Genomic DNA, 20292 nt, shown 5'->3' with positions numbered 1-20292 from the left:
TTTCATTTTCATCTTCACTTCTCTTCATCACTGAAATCTCTTGTGGAATGGAAACAATTTTTTCTAAAGGAATTTTATCACTTTTATCTTGAGAAGACTCACCTTGAAGTATTTGAGTTTTTCTATTTGTATTTTGCTGTTGCTTTCCTTTATTTAATTGTTTTGCAAGTTGTGGTTCTTATGGAGTCGCCTTTTGTAGGGGAGCTAGAACTTGCTGCTCACCTTCATTTTCTTGAATTCTAGATCTTTTTCTTGATCTCAAGTCATATTTCTTATGTAATTCTGCCTGCATAAAATCAATAAACTGCTTCCAATATTCATCAATTTCATTCTCATCATAAATGGCATATGTTTCAGTATATTCTTCTCCCTCAACACCCAATTCATATTCATCTCTTGCATACAATGTGGAAATATGATCATCATGATCCTTGGAATGATCTGGTACTTCATCAAGATCTGCCTCTAAGTAAACTGGTGCTTGAACCTGATCTTGGTCTTTTCTTTCCTTCTGCAAAATTTGTAGAGGTTGTCTTCTATATTGAGCCTTAAAGTTTCTGCTTTGCTTTACTTGCCTCTGAGAATTCTTACTCTCCAATTCCAATTTAATCAATTTACTAGACAAATTCTTAATCACATTATTCATATCCTCTAATGTTTGATTTTGAGAGGATTCCACTTTAGCCTTTCCCTTATCTTGGGTAGGCCGTGCCTCTAGTGCTTTACCTACAGCCACTAGATTTGCTTCTATTTCTAAAGCATCAGTTTGGATTTGATCAAGGGTTGTGGATCATCTCTCCCTCAATGTGAACCCAGAATCTGATTCAAATGCCCCTGCAAAAGTTATTTTTGCACCAGTAGGAGGGGGCTTGATCTCCACTGGAAGACTGTTATAAAGTTTACTGAACCTTTTGATGAACTCAACAACACTTTCATTAGATTTATTTTTAATAGCATTAAACTCTGTAAGTGAATATCCATGGTCTCATTTCTCTCCCCATCTCTGGGTGAACTGGCGCTCCATCTCTTCCCATGTAGGAATAGAGTTATTAGGAAGACCTTTAAACCACTTTCCTGCTTCACCATCCAAGGATTGTGTTAGTGTCGGTCTTGAGAGCCCTCCATCAGTGATCAAAGCTCTTTGCATTTGCATTAGTAGGTGTCTCATCAGTGTCAAAATTTGCATCCCGTTAGGCATGCCATAACCCTGATGGAGGAGCTAGTCTATTTATATCCCTCTTGGCTTTGCTGAATCAGGTCATATCAGGTCATTGAGTTTGTCAAGTTGCTCTTATTTGGTCTTAATGTCAAAATTCCAGGTCTAGGGTTTTGGTCAGTTGTCTTAGCAAGGTCATGTTTCTGAGAGTCCTTGAGTGACCAGCAAGCCAGAGGAAGGATGGTAAACATGTTCCTTTGAAATTTTCATCATGTATAGTTCATTTTTAACCTTGGATTTAAAAACCCTGTTTTTAAAGCCAAGGTCATGATAATTTTTGTAAAGAGAATAAATTTCCAAAATGTTTTCAAAAAGGCAGCAACAACCCTGGTCCCCTTGCCACAGTTCTTCAGATGATCTACCTGCAAAAAGAATCAGGTCAAAGCACTCAAAAGGTCAACTTCAGGATAAAGGAAACCAAGAAAATCAGTGTTTTTTAAAAGTGTCAAAATAGACTTTATAAAGTGGGTTTTTGAATGAAATTTTTTCAAAGTGAGATTATAAAAGGTAATTCTCCCTCCTTTCACTCTCATTGTGCATTTCGAGCTTCCAAGAGAGATTGTGAGAGAGTGAAAGGCGAAGGAGGCGAAAATACAAGCGTTTCGGGCAGTTTGCAGGTGCGCGACCCGTCCAGGCTCGTGCGCGACCTGTTGGGCGGTGCGCGACCCGTCCAGCAGTCTCCGGCAGTGCAAAAACATAACGGGCGCGACCCGTTGGGCTGTGCGCGACCCGTCCAGGGCTGTGCGCGACCCGTTCATCTGCCTGCTATCAAAACTTCAAAAAAATTCCTTCATTCCTCTTCAAACTTGCTTGATCGGTCGAGGTAGGCTCCTAATCCATGGTTGATGGTATGGGTGATGAAAATAATGATGTATGCTATGGTTTTATCTTTTAAATTTGCAAATGAATGGATTAATGTGGCTGTTGCTAATGTTTGTAAAATGCTAGGGTTTTGTGACTGTTTCAAGTGTTTTTTGTCCCATTGATCCCTTCCTTTTTCCCCTCTTTCATTCATAGTCATGCTTGCATCTCTGTCCCATTTGATTTGTACATAAAATGTTGATTTTTTCCCCCATCCCTAAGCTATAAACCCTACCCCTCTCACAAGCACTCAAAACCCTAATTCCCTCTACCATACACATGCAAAAAATAAAACAAAAAGAAAAGATACATTTGAAAATAAAGAAAAGAGTCATGTGAAATTAAAATGTTGCTGTATATCAAAAGGCATGTACATAACCCCTATATACCCTTGACATCCCCTTGTACATGAACACTTTCCCTTTATGTGAAAATAATGTGTATGTACTCCTTAATGTGCATGTACTCCTTAAAGAACAAAAAGAGCAAAATTTGCCTTATGACACACATGAACTCATACAAGAAAATTTGGTGTATGGTGTCCCTATGCCCCTATTGATATATGTATCCCCTTCATGTTCATTATCATACATGTTTTGTCCCGTATGAGATGTTCTTTGCAAATGATTTCCCAATGTTAAAATTGTTCCTATATGCATGACAATTTGTAGAGTTTCCCTTGAAAATTCCCTGTTATTTTCATATATTCCCATTCCTTGTTAAGAAGTTCCCTCCCCTAACATTCCCCTCATGTTTTTCCCCTTGAAACAGCATAGAGTTCAGTACTTTTGCAGGCAGAGGCAGCAGTTCAATTTTTCCTTCAGTTTGCCCACCTTGCTCCAAAACCATGTCAGATACCGAGACTTATGAGCAAGGTGATGACCATTCATCATCTACAGAGATTGAGGAACAGAGGAGGCCTCGTAGAGGGGGTAAGGGAGGTCACCATAAGAGGGAGGAGCCTACTTCATTGGCAGAGTTACAGGCTTGTCCTTTGGCACTGAGTTGTTTCCAGTACATGTCATGCTATCAGTTTTGTGAGAGGCTCTCTCAGATTCAGCATCATAGAGAGTTGGCCCGCTTGTTTGTCTTACACCTCCATGATGGACATGTCACTCTTGCAGGGGTGAATTTCATATTGACACCCGAGGTGATCTCAGAGGCTACAGGTATACCGAATGTGGGTGAGGTGTGGTCTAAGCGTAGACTACTTGATTTTGTTCACTTTGAGCCCTATGTCCGGCCATCATTTGTGAAACTGTTGGCAGGTGTTTTCCCATTCAGATTTCTTCGGAGTGAGTATGCTCCCCTCATGAGACTTATCATGCATTATTTTACATGTGAGGGTAGATTTTCACAGGTGTATTCATATCACATTCGCCTGTTGATGCATTTCACCCGGGTGAGGATGATGAACCTCCCGATCTTTCTGTTTCAGAACATTCAAAGGATGGTACCTATGTTGCAGAGGAAGACCCCGGCTCAGCAGTACAGGAGCCTTTGTCACTATGGTTTGATTCAGCTCATAGTTTTGCATCAGTTGACACAGCAGGGCATCTCATGGGAGGAGTTCATCTCCCGTGAGTTTTTCACAGTGCCACCTCAGCCACATCAGGAGGCTATTCATGAGGAGGGAGGACCATCTCAGCAGCCTGATGCTCCCATCACCCGACATGTCAGCTCCACTCCTATGGTCACCTATCAGAAAGGCCCAAGGGCCTTATTTGCAGCAGGTGAGTACTATCTCCACAGCAGGTGGAAGGGGTCTCGCCTTCATCTTCAGAGCAGCGAGTGTTATCTCCACAGCAGGTGGAAGGGGCCTCGCTTTCTTCACCAGCAGAGGTATTTCAGAGGGGCAAAGAGCCCATGGTTCAAGAGGATCCAGTGATCGATCTTGAGGTCAGTTCTCCTAACCAAGAGGCAAAGGAGATCATTCAGCAGCTTAGGGCCGAGAATGATACTTTGCAGCGGAAACTTGAGGGTGCCCAATGGACCATCACATATCTAGAGCAGTGGAACACACAGCTGGAGGAGGAGAAGGCACTTGATGAGATTTGGAGGATTCGTAGTGATCGAGTCCTCAACCGTAGGAGGCCCGGTGATCCATTGCGTGTTGACCGGGAGTCTTTGCTTATTCAGGAGAATGCCCACTTGGAGAAGCTGTTGGCTAAGGCCAACCAAGACAAAAGGCTGCTAAGGAACATGAAAAACCACTATTGGGCTAGGATGCACGTTTGTAAAGCAAAGATGAAAGTGTTCCAAAGAAGATTGACCGAGGCTCTTAGGAGGAAGAAGAAGGCCAACCCACTCTGCATCTTGGCTGAGGCTTCTCTTACTCATCATGACACTCACTAGCCTCTTCACAGCACCAAGTACAATTTTTTTTGGAAGTTTTGGCTCATTTTTGGGCAATTTACAGGTTTTGGCTTCTCAACGGGTCTCACCCCCAGTGAGACCCTTTGTCATCGTAGCTCCGTTTTGTGGAAACTCAGCATTGGTGGATTTTTCATGCAAAGTTACATATGACCATGCATTACCTTGAGTTTTCATGGAGTTTTGGGCCTCCAAAAGGTCAAAATACAGTCAAATTTTGACTTTCTGCCCCTTTTTTGAGCTGCAGAGGTAGTCTTGGGATAATTGACTTTTGACTGGGCAAATGACCTCCAAATCCAAAAATTCTGGTTGGGTTGGAAAGTAGACTCAGAGACCTTTCCAACGAGCTATCCTGCACCTGATTCTGACACCGGGAAGGCCTCCAAACAGGGCTCCAAAGTGCGCGACCCGTTGAGCTGGATGTGCGCGACCTGTTGAGGGAACTTTGCCAGATTTGACCAGTTCAGCCCAGAATTTGCAGTTTAGCTCCAGTTTGACTTGCTGAGCTCGATGGTGGTCCTTTTGACTGTACTTGTGGCAATTTTTGGGTACTTTTACTCTTGTTTTACTCTTCTAGAAGTTTCTCTCATGTAAAAGGGTAAATTTGACTGTATGAACTGGTTTCCAAGTTTTTAGAGGCAAGTTGTTTTGACTGCCTATTTTGTAGTGCTTAGTTTAGGAGTTGTTCAAACAGCTCCTAGGATAGTGAGCTCGACCCCTAGAGGTGGGGAAGAGGTTAGATCATCTATATTATGTACTTTCATGCTCATTTTCATGGTTGGACTCTTGAGGGAGGAGCTATCTTTGTATATTTCACTTGTATCTCTGCAATTTTTGGCTAAGGAAGACCAGGGTTTTGCAATCATCTTTGGGATTCTTGTGGACTCATGTGTTGATGGTGTGTTTCTACATGTTATTGTAAGCTTTGTTATGTGATTCATTTCCTTTCTATACTGCTGCATATTAAACAAATGAAGTGATAAAGTTAGAATTCATGCTAGCCATGCTCTGCTTTTAAATTTGTTTAATTTCTATGTTTTCTGCTGTCTAAAGAGAATTCAAATACATTGTTTGCTCTCTTTAGCTCTCTCATCTTTCTTCTTAATCATCGCTTTCAGCTAAAGACATCAATACAGGTTCCTACCTTGCCCCAAAGACCCCCCTGCAGAAACTGTGTCCAATCCCCGCACCCTAAATTGCAGTTCCTCAATTTGCCACCAAAAACCCCAAAAACCCCCAAATCAACCTTCAAATCAGTTTACTAGCCTAATATCAGTGTTACCCGTTTGGTCATCTCATCAATTGAAGATCTATCGAGATTGACCGGAGAGAGCCTTCTCCTGCCCCGTAGGGCTAGCTACGAGGCTGAATGGTTTGATGTAGCTTTGAGATTTGCCTTTTCAGCCTGAGGTGAAATTTCAAACGCTAACAGATTGCACACAAAGTCTTAAAACAACAACCAGGTGTTCAACATTGAGATTTTCTACAAAATTACAAAACACTGCTATATGCTTCTCTATTGTTTGTTCATCCTCCCCCGAGAAACGAGGAAGAATTTTTAAGTATTCTTGAGGCATTGGATTCAACTGTTGTGGCAACTGAATAGGCGCATACCTATTCAACAAGAATGCAGGTGCTGCCATGTTTGCTCCTGAACTTATTGAACCTTGAGTACCTGCAGATGTAAAACTTGTTTGAGGAGTAAATGGAGTATGAAAAGGTAGCAATGTAGTTATAGGTTCAGGTTGAACAACTATAGCAGATATATTTCTGAACACTGAGAAAGAAACAGACTCTAAAGACTGTTCTTGACAATTGGGTTCTTGAAATGAAGTGGATGTAAAAGGTAGCTCTTGGTCAATAAAAGGTGAATGTTTGGATGAAAGATGTGTTGAACTGCTACTAGGTGTAGATAGTGTAGGACTTGGTGTAAATGGAGCTTTTGGTCTTCCAACTCTCTTGGAAACTAGTCTCTCAGGGTCTGAAAGGGCTTGAGCTTTTTGCTATGAGGTCTCTGACCTCGTATGAGGCCTTTTTGAAGCCAAAGTTATTATTTTATGTTCCATACAGCCAAATATTCCCTCCTCACTGAACGACCAGAGGAAAATATTGAAAACCCAGGGAAAAATGTTCTTGATTTCGTCCCCAGCAATGAGGCTAGTTAATGTTGTCCATTAAGAAACCAATTTCCTGGCTGTGTAGAAATTATGCTTAAGACATTAATTTTATTTATCATGCCACTTATTTGTATAATGTATCCTCATATGAAGGGCATGAAGGACCTGAATTTTAACCCTTAATAATTAGCTGACATGAAAATCTCAGAATTCCATCTAATGCTGAATATGAATGCTATGTGAAGAATGCCTTGAGAAGTTAAAGATAATATGCTGTGTTTGCCTAGAACTATTATCTGTAACTTAGAAGAAATATATGAGTAAGAACTTTAAATATGGGAGCGCTCTTTTAAGGAACTTTAACTTCATTCACATAAGTAAACAAAGACCTGTAGCTTCATTACCATATTTAAAGAAAGGAAGAAACATGATGACACATAAAAAAGAAATTACAAAATCATACCCAACGATGTGTGAAAAACTTCTGATTTTTCATTAATCATCAATTTATCAAGAATAAAACAACATAGTCTCCAGGTTCTTAAAAATTCAGACATTTTTTCTATAATTTTGCCTCTTTTTATACATCATGGGACAGTTGGTAATGACCAAAACTGTCAAACTTCTTAACTACCTCCTAACTGTCTAAAGTAAAAGTCATTATAAAATATTACATTGAAGGGTAAAAGACACCTTATTCTTCTCAAGAAAACAAAATAACAAGAAGTAACACAAATTAGAGTATGATTGGTGATTGCTGCTTGCTGTTTGAATCTGTGGCTTGAGTATGTGGTCCTGTTGCTGCATCAAATTCTTCCTCTTTCAGATCAATAACTTCCTCTCTAACCCTCTTGACCCCTTTTTCTGTAATGCTAGGGGTTTCAATCTCTATCCGCTGAGTATTTTTCAAACCTCCATTTGCCAATTTCTATGTTTCAGGTCTGCTTTCATGTACAAAGGCTGAATATCCATTCTCCAGTATTCTCTTTGAAATAATTTGGTGAGGGTCATAAGCCCACTCAACCACTTGTTTGACCATGGTGACTGTAAGTGACATTTTTCTAGTGACAGTTGCTGATGATAGTTGCCGGGACAGTTGCTGACTCAGACTGCTGAACTGGATGCGAAGTTTCTTAGTACTAAACAAAAGACCAATGTGATGGGGTTTTGCTTGTCCTTTATACATATAATAATCAAACGGGGGGGGGGGGGGGGGGGGGGGGAACCTGTAATTAATGTAACTAACCAATGGAGTGGAAGATGAGGTGACGGGGTACGGTGAATGAGGTGTGTTAGTGTCAGTATTTGAAGCCTTCCTCGAGTGATCAAACATGCTCTTACAAAGTGGTCTTAGGGTGCCAAAGTAAAATTTTGTCATTTCAGTGAGTCTTCAAGTGTTATTTGGTCACTAGGTATTAGGTCTAGGATTTATTTTCACTCCTTCCAAAATTTTCCAAGTGTCGGTCCATGTCACCATTCAGCTGAGTGTACCATCATTCAGAGAGTTTTCATCATCATTTCAGGTTCCAATGGGTCATTTTACACCTTGTTCATGCTTCAGTTGTACTTGGGTAAGGCTCATTTCCCTCTCTTAGGGTTTTGAAGGTAATTTCTCTTGGATGGTCAAATCATCAACAAAACTTGTATCCTGATGCTCATACACCTTCCCCTATCCTTAATGTACCTTCTTAAGCACTTCCCATCACTGATATCCTTCAAATTCATCATTTTCCCACAAACCCTAGCTTCTTGCTACAATTTGATAATTTTCTAGGCTAGGCCTGTGTTTTGCCCTTTTGGACCCCTTCCCCTAGCTCAATATTTGAAATTCCACATTCCATTCCTTCCTAACATCTCTCCATATTTTCCAAAATCTTCTCAAGAATTTAGCAGCCCCTTATCCCCTTCATTTCCCTTCATTTCTACAAATCCCCTGTTCCACACATCGGGATAGGTTTTACTCAAATGATGTTTTTGAGAAATAGAAGATGAATTTGACAAAAGTGAGAGAGGTTTTTGTCCATAATAGGCCAAGGAAGAAACAAGTCCTTCACTTTTTACAAAGGTTTCATGGTTTTAGAGAAATGTCAAAAATACAGTTGGCTCAAGAGGGTTGCTGCACCTCTTGTGTGACCTTGTAAAATCAAGATTTCTCCTAGCTTGGTTGGAAAAATGACTTGCTTGATGAGTCCAATGATAGCTATACACAAATAGATTTCCAATGATATATCATGAGCTCAATTTGGAGTTGAGGAAGACCTTCAAAAGTTGACTGCAACAACACTCTGCATTAGGCAGCATCATTTTTCACATTTTGACCAGTCTTGGGAGATTTGACTTTTGACAGGGAAAATGAACTCCAAATTGAAACTTTCAAGATGTTCTCGAAAATAGACTTGACAAGTTTTCCAAAGAGCTATCTTGCACCCAATTTGGACACCAGGAAGGCCTCCAAAACTCGGTCTGAAAGCGGCGTTGCGCATAGAAATTTTCAACACAGGAAATTGCAATAGGCGGTGGTGCTGCGCTTTTAACTGGGGCACTTGTTGGAAGAATGTCTTGCATATTTGAATTCAACATAAAAAAATAAGAAAACCCAGAAATTTTAAGTAAATTTGGAGCACATATAGGTCACCTAAAGGTCAAAAAACCATCAAAAAATGCCCTCTCTGCCACTTTTTGGACACACAGGAAGCAGCCTTGGGAGATTCCACTTTTGAGGGGGAAAATGACCTCCAAATGAAAAAATTCAAGATGTTCCAGAAACGAAATAGGAATACCTTTCCAACAAGCTATCTTGGGCTCAATTTTGTCAAGGGGAAGGCCTCCAACACTAGGTCTGAAAAGGTGATGTGCATAGGAACAGTGGCGCTACACATAGGATGAATTTAGCCAGATTTGCTTAAAAAATCAAAATTTCGCCTAGTCTTTCTACAAGCTGACTTTTTCTTTCATCTTGAATGAATTTATGAATGTAAGTGATGCAATGTTATGTAAGTGTAATTGTAAAATGACTCTAGAGGGTAGATTCATCATTTTGAGGTGGTTTGGGGTTGAATGAATCAGTTTCCATAGTTTTAGAGGCAAGCTATTCCACTGCCTATATTCTTGTTCCTAGTTTAGAAATGGTTGAAACCACCCCTCTTCTCATGGATTTGACCCCTAATGGCTAGCATAGGTGGTTTGATGTCTATATTATGTATTTTTTCAGTCATTAGCAAGGGTTGGACTCTTGTGGATGCCTTGAGCTACATTGTACATCTCTACAGCAGTTTGGCAAGGAAATAAACCAAGGTTTGCAGCTATTTTTGTGGGATTCTTGTGGTAATGTGTTTTTGTATTGTTTCTCCTTCTATCATTAGTTATTCTCATGTGTCATATGTGTTAAAATTTATTTCATTCTTCTTAACTAAATGAAATCAAGATAGATAGGTGGAATACATTGGTAACAGTGCTCTGCCTTGGGAATACATTTAGTTTTTGATGTTTTCAGCTGTCTGGGGAGGATTCATGATCCTTGCATGCCCTCCTCAGCTCCTCACCAGTCTTAGACCTACCATCTCACTCAAATCCAAGTGCCAAAACACCTACCTACCTCGCCCCATAGAAGACCCTACAATCCTGACTTCATTTCCCGGACCCAAAGCTACCTGCTCCATTTGATCTAGCAACAAAACCTTCAAAATCAACCAAAAACCCTAGAGCTACTATACCTAGCCTAAAATCCGTATTCGATTTAGTCATCTCAACTGAGATTGACAAGGAGAGAGCCCTCTCCCTACCTAGTAGGGCTAGCTACCACGTTAAGCGTGGTTTGTGGTTATCCTGGATTGCCTCCCTTCAGCTTGAGGTTGATCTAGGCTCTAACATAGTGGCGACCATACTGGGGAATGTAGTGTTATGTTCCTCAGCAAAATGTATCAAGTTCAGATTTGATTGTTGATGGTGGACAACGATCAGACACCGGAAGGCTGAAATCATTCACCTGGAAATTCCAAATCAGTTTTGAGATTAGATCCAAGGACTCCACTGTAGGATGAACCTGACCAACAGAAACATGAAAGGACAATATGGAATGATTAGGTATTCAAGTTGGAATTTCCTCTAAGACATTATGTTCTTTGTTATAAATTATTTCTTCTCTTTTCCCGAGAATGTCAAGAAGGCTCTACAAAGTATACTATATTTGAGAAAAGATCCTAGACCCGCATTTGATTCTTTCCCTTTGAAGATTGTGAATACAAAATGTTCGCCTGCCTTTGATTTCAATCAAGACCCTTCTTCCGAATCTTATGATGACCATCTTCCAACTAATGAGCCTAAAGAGACCAAGACTGATTCTACACCTTCTGTACATACCCCTATACCTTGTAAAATTATAGATAGATACAAGCCTCTGATTTTACCTCCTATATCTCACACTTTCCCTAAAATTCATTACCTATATCTACCAAGATTTGTTGGTGAATGCGACAACATCACTGTTGAGAGACATGTACTGAATTTTGAGTCTTTTCTTGACCTTTTTGAAGTTGATGAAGAAGATGTTAGTATTAGGCTTTTTTCTCTTTCTTTGCAACACAAAATCAAGAGTTGGTTCAAAACCTTGCATGAGGCGAGCATCTCAGATTTCCAGCAATTCGTCAAAGTGTTCCTCGACAAGCGGGTGGTCAGATAGAACCCTTTCTTGATTCTAGAAGAATATAACCAGTTGAAAAGACTGCCAGGGGAGACAGTACAACAGTTTTATGCCAAATTTAACCAAGTTTATTGTTTGATGCCTATTACTATAAGACCTCCTCTTGGATCTGCCCTCTTGCACTACCCGGAAGCCTTTGATCCAAAAATGGAGTTTCAGCTGAGAGAAAGGAATCTTGAAACACTTTAAGAGATGCAGAACAATGCAGTAGATGTAGAGGCTAATTTGCTGATCAGAAGGGAAAAGTTGAAGGAAGAAGAGATGAAGAACATAGATCTAGAGGAATCGGCATCTTTAGAGGTAAATCTCGACATTTTGGTAAGTGCAGTTGAAGAGATGATGCAAAAGATCACCACAAGGAATGAGTATGATGTTCAAGACTATGGCTCGCAGATTGAAGAAGAACAAGTGGCTGATCCAAAATATTTTCTTCCTTATCACAATTGTTGTAGATCTTGTTATCACTGAAAAGTCTGTTGCCAAAATTTTTTTAGCCTAGCTTAAAGTCAGGGTGTTTTCGCAGCGCATAAATCCGTTAGCAGTTTCGCAGCGCCATCTGTTTTAGTGATTTCGTAGCGAAAACACTGACCTTGCACTGGCTGCACTGCGAAATTGGGAAATGACAGATATTTAAAGTGAATTGATGGAAACACTGCAGGAAACGAGGTTTGTCAAGCTGTTATATGTGGGCTTGTACTCCATTGAAGGGGAACATTCCAGTGGTAATTTTGCTTTGCGCTCACAGCTGTTGTGGCAGGTTCTCATGATCTCCAACGAAGGTCCATCAAAACTCTGTTTCATACTCAAGTCTCAAAACCGTGGTCCTTTTTGAAATCAATGCTCGATCAGAATCGGTTATGAGAAGGCTTCTGTTATTCCAAGTTATCATTGCCTTGTGTCAGTTGAAGGGTTTTACGAGTGGAAAAAGGATGGAGCGAAGAAGCAACCATTCTATATACATTTTCAAGATAAATGAACAAAGGATTTCCACTGTTAATGACATGTTCGCGTACAGAGAAGGATTTTAATGAATGTTTGACTCAGTGGAAGGAATCTGGGCTGCAGTTTGATGGTACAGTCTGTGTTTTATCATCTCGTTCAGCACAAGAGGAGCTGATTGAAAGATGTTTTTCGTTTTGCAATGGGAAACTCAATATGTTGATTAATAATGTCGGTACAAATATGAGGATTTCTCATTTCTTATGTCTACCAACTTTGAATCAGCTTATCATATATCTCAGCTGTCACATCCTCTACTAAAAGCATCAAAAAAGGGGAAGCATTGTTTTCATTTCATCGGTTGTTGGTGTTGTAGCTATTCTCTGGTACCATATATGCAGCCAGCAAAGGAGCAATGAGCCAACTCACAAAAAATCTTGCATGTGAGTGGACAAGTGACAACATACGTGTTAATTGTGTGGCACCATGGCATACCAAGACATCACTCGTGGAGAAGCTCTTGGAAGACAAAGAGTTTGTGTTACTTGATCGTACTCCTTTAAAGCGTCTTGCTGAGCCTCATGAAGTTTCATCCCTCGTAGCTTTTCTTTGCCTACCTGCAGCTCTTTATGACACATGGCAAGTTTCTGAAGGAGGAATATTCTTTACATTTACTATTTTGACTACACGTTCCTCTAAGGCGTTGGCGTGGCTTCATGATTGAATGCCTGTTATATTGGGGACAGAGGGCGAAATTGATGCTTGGTGGAATGAGCACGTTTACCCTGAAAAATGCGGGTTGCCTGGAATATGTGAGATTTTTACGGAGTTAGTTCGCCAAACAAGGAAATTCCAAGGGCGCAGAGGATTTTTCGAGTATGAGCATGTATCAGAGCAGGACAGTCTACGAAAGGATTGTTGTGTCCCGGTACCAGCATTCAAGAGGAGCCATGAAGGACCCCATGTTCATACAACTAATGAAGTTGCTGTACATTATTGTGAGACAAGATGTCATTCTTGTGGCTAATTTTGCCGACTTCTGATCGATCACCCTGGTTCGCATAACACAGTGCATGGCAATATGAGAAATGCTAAATTCATTTCAGAATCAGAGGAGATTGATATTGTTGACAGAAAGTATGCATGGGGAAAACGGGATTGGCAGAAATGTGCAATATACATTGCAAAAATAAAAAAAACAAGGCAGGGGCCACATTCGTTTGGACCGTGCCCAGAAAACTGCACCAGCAAGTTTTGATGCAACTACTGCAATCTGGAAAATGTTGGTGGTGAATTTGAATGCATTGCCTCCTTAGAGGGCCATGAGAATGAAGTCAAAAGTGTTTCTTGGAGTGCGTCTGGTATGCTACTTGCCACATGTGGTCGTGATAAGTCTGTCTGGATTTGGGATGTTCAACCAGGGAATGAGTTTGAGTGTGTTTCAGTACTGCAAGGTCATACGCAGGATGTCAAGATGGTCCAGTGGCACCCTAATCGTGACATTTTGGTCTCTGCTAGTTATGATAATTCTATCAAGGTTTGGGCAGAGGATGGAGATGGTGATAACTGGGCATGCATGCAAACATTGGGAAATTCTGTCAGTGGCCATACATCAACAGTGTGGGCGGTATCTTTTAATTCTTCCGGAGACAGAATGGTCTCCTGCAGCGATGACTTAACGTTGATGGTTTGGGATACAAGCATAAACCCAGCGGAGAGAAGTGGAAATGGTGGGCCCTGGAAACATTTTTGTACCATTTCTGGATATCATGATCGAACAATATTCTCAGTTCACTGGTCAAGGAGCGGTCTTATTGCTAGTGGAGCATCCGATGATTGTATCAAGCTCTTTAGTGAGAGCACTGATGATTCTTAGTTGCTGCAGTTACAATGTTACAAAAAGCACCCTATAAAGACTCAAGTCAGAATTTTCATGTGACTGGGATGCAATAATGAAAATGAAGTTAAATTGGAGCACCTTGCCAAATAGTGGTGACTGGAATGTACTCTTTGAACGGTTTCCTTTCTGCTCTAGTTATGATTTTTTCATTCAAATCCATGTTACAGCTTCAAATGAAGATGATTTTCAGAGTTGGAGAGGGTGGTTTGAATCACGTTTCCGTCATCTTCTCTTGAAGTTTGAAAAGCTTCCAGCATACTGTGATCCAAATCCATACCCGTATTTTGACAAGAATCTAAAGGAAGCCACCAACAGGGTAATTTTTCCATAATGACCAATAGCAACAGCTGCAACCAGTGGGTTTGTCTACGATGGCAGTATCCTTCAAATGGTGAACCGTGAAGCCTAGCAAATAGCAGCTATTCAATCTTGTGAGGAATTTAGAGGAAGACTGTGTTTTTTTTAAATCACACAGCAGTTTCGTAGCGCGCTACGAAACTGCTGTAAGTGATGTTTTTCAATGCAGAATAAACAGTTTGACCGAGAATGTTAGAAGAGAGACACTTGTACATCAATACAGCCTACAGCTCATCTGGAGACATGGTGTTTGGTAGCAGAGTTCCATACTTTGAGTTATTAAAGAATTGGGAACATGCTGCTACATTTTCGGAGAATGTTGGAAGACAGGGACCATGAAAACAGGGCACACATCTTCACCAACTAATGAGTCATCTGCACAGCTAGAATCCAAGGCAACTCGTTCAGTGAATCCCTCTCCAATATATTTTGGCCACTACAGAAAGTGTACAGGTGTCAAAGCTCAAGAAAGGCAACATGCACACGAGGAGATGGAGTTAAAGTTTCAATGTAATTAGGACTCTATGTATTTACAGCACAATGCTTTATGTATTTAATAAGTTTGTTTAAAAATAGATAGGGTTAGTTAATGATAGGCCATCGAGCTCCCCTCATGCTGGAGGAGGAGACTCAAGTAGTTTTAGTTTTGTTTTCCTATATATAGGAAAAACTCTGATGTAAGAGGTGTTGGAGATTTATGAAAAAACAGAGTTTTTATCAGCTCATGTAAAAGACTTTGACAGTAATATAAAGATTACTTTTTCTTCCCAAGATTCATCATGTGTTCAATGCTCAGAATATGTGTGGTTTTGTCATTATCCTTTATATATTTTACAGCTCACTAAATGTGCAATCACTCTGAATTCACCTAGTGCTCAGACTTCCTGTGTATATTTATGAGTTGTGTTTCTTTTTGGGAAATGTTTTGAGTGTTAAACATTACATGCCTTGGCTTCCATGATTGAGTGATTAATAGTTTACTGCAGAAGTGTTTGACTCCATGAGCCCAATGGAAGAAATGTTATTTTGTTGTTCCAACCAGCTTTATTTTCATGAACTGTATGAAGAGTTAGCCATCTGTTCTTGTAATTGATTCTTATCAAAGGTCTGTGAGAGAGCCCTCTCTGACTAAGGAGGCTAAGCCTTAGTCTAAAGCCTGGTTGAAATAGTTACATGAGATCTTGCTAGGTAGCAGCCCTTAGTACATGATTTTGTGATAACATTTTGGTGCGTCTGCCGGGAGCCTGAAGATTATTCTTTCCCGAAATTGTGAAGTTGAACTTCTGAAGGTAGCAGGAGCTCAGAAGGTTTTCGAGGCTGCAAAACTACCTTGGTGACTCCATTGTTGAAGAATTCGAAAGTCATACATTCATGGTGATTCCACTGGAGGTATGAAGGACCGAGATGCTACCATTCTTACTTCAAGGTATGCATGCATAGATTTTTCAGGAATTCATGGTTTCCCAAATCATTTTCCCAAGGATGCATATTTTCTAAGGAATGGCCCAAAATTCAACGGAGAAGATTTGAGTTTAACCTTGAAGCATATAACAGAATTTTGTCATTTTACTGAGCTTCTTAGAGTTAAACATGAGGATGTTTGCATTATGTTATTCTATGATTCACTTCAAGGGAAATGCAAACAATGGATTGAAAGTTTTCCTATCAAATCCGTTAAGTCATTTCAAGACTTATGGCTTATGTTTTTGGAGGAATGGATAGATAGGTCAGAGGTGGTGGTAGACTCTCCCTCAGTTGAAAGTTTTAAACAATGGAATAATGATCGTAGTAATGGAGAAACAGTTGAAATTTTTTCTTTGTCTTTGTCCTCATATCTAAAATCCCTTGACTGCAAGACAGAAGATAGGATGAGATTTTTTGATGAATTTGCTGAGGACCTTGAAAAAGAAATTGAAGGTTTAGAAGGACAAATTCAGGCATATAGTTTTCATAACCATGATCATTATTTTCAGCAGCTCTCTATGGAAGAACATCAGGAGAGAGTCTTGTTTCCTCTCTCTTTTACACTTGAGAAAATGCACACTGCTGTTGAAGGTCAGTTTGCACAGCCAGAAAGTTACAAGAAAAATCAAGCTGATCATGTATTCTGGGATCCTGTAGCTGATTACATGGAAGAGTTTTACTCTCAAGTTTTTACATGAGTCGCCAAAAATGTTATCACAAAATCATGTACTAAGGGCTGCTACCTAGCAAGATCTCATGTAACTATTTCAACCAGGCTTTAGACTAAGGCTTAGCCTCCTTAGTCAGAGAGGGCTCTCTCACAGACCTTTGATAAGAATCAATTACAAGAACAGATGGCTAACTCTTCATACAGTTCATGAAAATAAAGCTGGTTGGAACATCAAAATAACATTTCTTCCATTGGGCTCATGGAGTCAAACACTTCTGCAGTAAACTATTAATCACTCAATCATGGAAGCCAAGGCATGTAATGTTTAACACTCAAAACATTTCTCAAAAAGAAACACAACTCATAAATATACACAGGAAGTCTGAGCACTAGGTGAATTCAGAGTGATTGCACATTTAGTGAGCTGTAAAATATATAAAGGATAATGACAAAACCACACATATTCTGAGCATTGAACACATGATGAATCTTGGGAAGAAAAAGTAATCTTTATATTACTGTCAAAGTCTTTTACATGAGCTGATAAAAACTCTGTTTTTTCATAAATCTCCAACCCCTCTTACATCAGAGTTTCTCCTATATATAGGAAAACAAAACTAAAACTACTTGAGTCTCCTCCTCCAGCATGAGGGGAGCTCGATGGCCTATCATTAACTAACCCTATCTATTTTTAAACAAACTTATTAAATACATAAAGCATTGTGCTGTAAATACATAGAGTCCTAATTACATTGAAACTTTAACTCCATCTCCTCGTGTGCATGTTGCCTTTCTTGAGCTTTGACACCTGTACACTTTCTGTAGTGGCCGAAATATATTGGAGAGGGATTCACTGAACGAGCTGCCTTGGATTCTAGCTGTGCAGATGACTCATTAGTTGGTGAAGATGTGTGCCCTGTTTTCACGGTCCCTGTCTTCCAACATTCTCCGAAAATGTAGCAGCATGTTCCCAATTCTTTAATAACTCAAAGTATGGAATGCTGCTACCAAACACCATGTCTCCAGATGAGCTGTAGGATGTATTGATGTACAAGTGTCTCTCTTCTAACATTCCCGGTCAAACTGTTTATTCTGCATTGAAAAACATCACTTACAGCAGTTTCGTAGCGCGCTACGAAACTGCTGTGTGATTTAAAAAAAACACAGTCTTCCTCTAAATTCCTCACAAGATTGAATAGCTGCTGTTTGCTAGGCTTCACGGTTCACCATTTGAAGGATACTGCCATCGTAGACAAACCCACTGGTTGCAGCTGTTGCTATTGGTCATTATGGAAAAATTACCCTGTTGGTGGCTTCCTTTAGATTCTTGTCAAAATACGGGTATGGATTTGGATCACAGTATGCTGGAAGCTTTTCAAACTTCAAGAGAAGATGACGGAAACGTGATTCAAACCACCCTCCCCAACTCTGAAAATCATCTTCATCTGAAGCTGTAACATGGATTTGAATGAAAAAATCATAACTAGAGCAGAAAGGAAACCGTTCAAAGAGTACATTCCAGTCACCACTATTTGGCAAGGTGCTCCAATTTAACTTCATTTTCATTATTGCATCCCAGTCACATGAAAATTCTGACTTGAGTCTTTATAGGGTGCCTTTTGTAACATTGTAACTGCAGCAACTAAGAATCATCAGTGCTCTCACTAAAGAGCCTGATACAATCATCGGATGCTCCACTAGCAATAATACCGCTCCTTGACCAGTGAACTGAGAATATTGTTCGATCATGATATCCAGAAATGGTACAAAAATGTTTCCAGGGCCCACCATTTCCACTTCTCTCCGCAGGGTTTATGCTTGTATCCCAAACCATCAACGTTAAGTCATCGCTGCAGGAGACCATTCTGTCTCCGGAAGAATTAAAAGATACCGCCCACACTGTTGATGTATGGCCACTGACAGAATTTCCCAATGTTTGCATGCATGCCCAGTTATCACCATCTCCATCCTCTGCCCAAACCTTGATATAATTATCATAACTAGCAGAGACCAAAATGTCACGATTAGGGTGCCACTGGACCATCTTGACATCCTGTGTATGACCTTGCAGTACTGAAACACACTCAAACTCATTCCTTGGTTGAACATCCCAAATCCAGACAGACTTATGACGACCACATGTGGCAAGTAGCATACCAGACGCGCTCCAAGAAACACTTTTGACTTCATTCTCATGGCCCTCTAAGGAGGCAATGCATTCAAATTCACCACCAACATTTTCCAGATTGCAGTAGTTGCATCAAAACTTGCTGGTGCAGTTTTCTGGGCACGGTCCAAACGAATGTGGCCCCTGCCTTGTTTTTTTTATTTTTGCAATGTATATTGCACATTTCTGCCAATCCCGTTTTCCCCATGCATACTTTATGTCAACAATATCAATCTCCTCTGATTCTGAAATGAATTTAGCATTTCTCATATTGCCATGCACTGTGTTATGCGAACCAGGGTGATCGATCAGAAGTCGGCAAAATTAGCCACAAGAATGACATCTTGTCTCACAATAATGTACAACAACTTCATTAGTTGTATGAACATGGGGTCCTTCATGGCTCCTCTTGAATGCTGGTACCGGGACACAACAATCCTTTCGTAGACTGTCCTGCTCTGATACATGCTCATACTCGAAAAATCCTCTGCGCCCTTGGAATTTCCTTGTTTGGCGAACTAACTCCGTAAAAATCTCACATATTCCAGGCAACCCGCATTTTTCAGGGTAAACGTGCTCATTCCACCAAGCATCAATTTCGCCCTCTGTCCCCAATATAACAGGCATTCAATCATGAAGCCACGCCAACGCCTTAGAGGAACGTGTAGTCAAAATAGTAAATGTAAAGAATATTCCTCCTTCAGAAACTTGCCATGTGTCATAAAGAGCTGCAGGTAGGCAAAGAAAAGCTACGAGGGATGAAACTTCATGAGGCTCAGCAAGACGCTTTAAAGGAGTACGATCAAGTAACACAAACTCTTTGTCTTCCAAGAGCTTCTCCACGAGTGATGTCTTGGTATGCCATGGTGCCACACAATTAACACGTATGTTGTCACTTGTCCACTCACATGCAAGATTTTTTGTGAGTTGGCTCATTGCTCCTTTGCTGGCTGCATATATGGTACCAGAGAATAGCTACAACACCAACAACCAATGAAATGAAAACAATGCTTCCCCTTTTTTGATGCTTTTAGTAGAGGATGTGACAGCTGAGATATATGATAAGCTGATTCAAAGTTGGTAGACATAAGAAATGAGAAATCCTCATATTTGTACCGACATTATTAATCAACATATTGAGTTTCCCATTGCAAAACGAAAAACATCTTTCAATCAGCTCCTCTTGTGCTGAACGAGATGATAAAACACAGACTGTACCATCAAACTGCAGCCCAGATTCCTTCCACTGAGTCAAACATTTATTAAAATCCTTCTCTGTACGCGAACATGTCATTAACAGTGGAAATCCTTTGTTCATTTATCTTGAAAATGTATATAGAATGGTTGCTTCTTCGCTCCATCCTTTTTCCACTCGTAAAACCCTTCAACTGACACAAGGCAATGATAACTTGGAATAACAGAAGCCTTCTCATAACCGATTCTGATCGAGCATTGATTTCAAAAAGGACCACGGTTTTGAGACTTGAGTATGAAACAGAGTTTTGATGGACCTTCGTTGGAGATCATGA

The 20292-nt window shown here is 40.2% G+C and overlaps 4 pseudogenes; 2 read left to right on the top strand and 2 right to left on the bottom strand.

Moving 5' to 3' along the window:
- The first annotated feature begins 12238 nt into the window (after positions 1-12238).
- LOC149174607 (tropinone reductase homolog At5g06060 pseudogene) lies at positions 12239-12929 on the top strand (annotated as a pseudogene).
- On the top strand, positions 12930-14081 carry LOC149174606 (protein CIA1 pseudogene; annotated as a pseudogene).
- A 4157-nt stretch (positions 14082-18238) lies between these two features.
- LOC149174605 (protein CIA1 pseudogene) lies at positions 18239-19390 on the bottom strand (annotated as a pseudogene).
- On the bottom strand, positions 19391-20057 carry LOC149174604 (tropinone reductase homolog At5g06060 pseudogene; annotated as a pseudogene).
- Between the last annotated feature and the right edge of the window lie 235 nt (positions 20058-20292).

This window comes from Pinus tabuliformis, chromosome 4_1 (genome assembly GCF_031772625.1).
Source record: "Pinus tabuliformis cultivar Carrire ecotype Pingquan chromosome 4_1, CPIR1, whole genome shotgun sequence".
In the NCBI taxonomy this organism is placed as follows: Eukaryota; Viridiplantae; Streptophyta; class Pinopsida; order Pinales; family Pinaceae; genus Pinus; species Pinus tabuliformis.
This window is presented reverse-complemented; position numbering and strand designations above follow the sequence as displayed.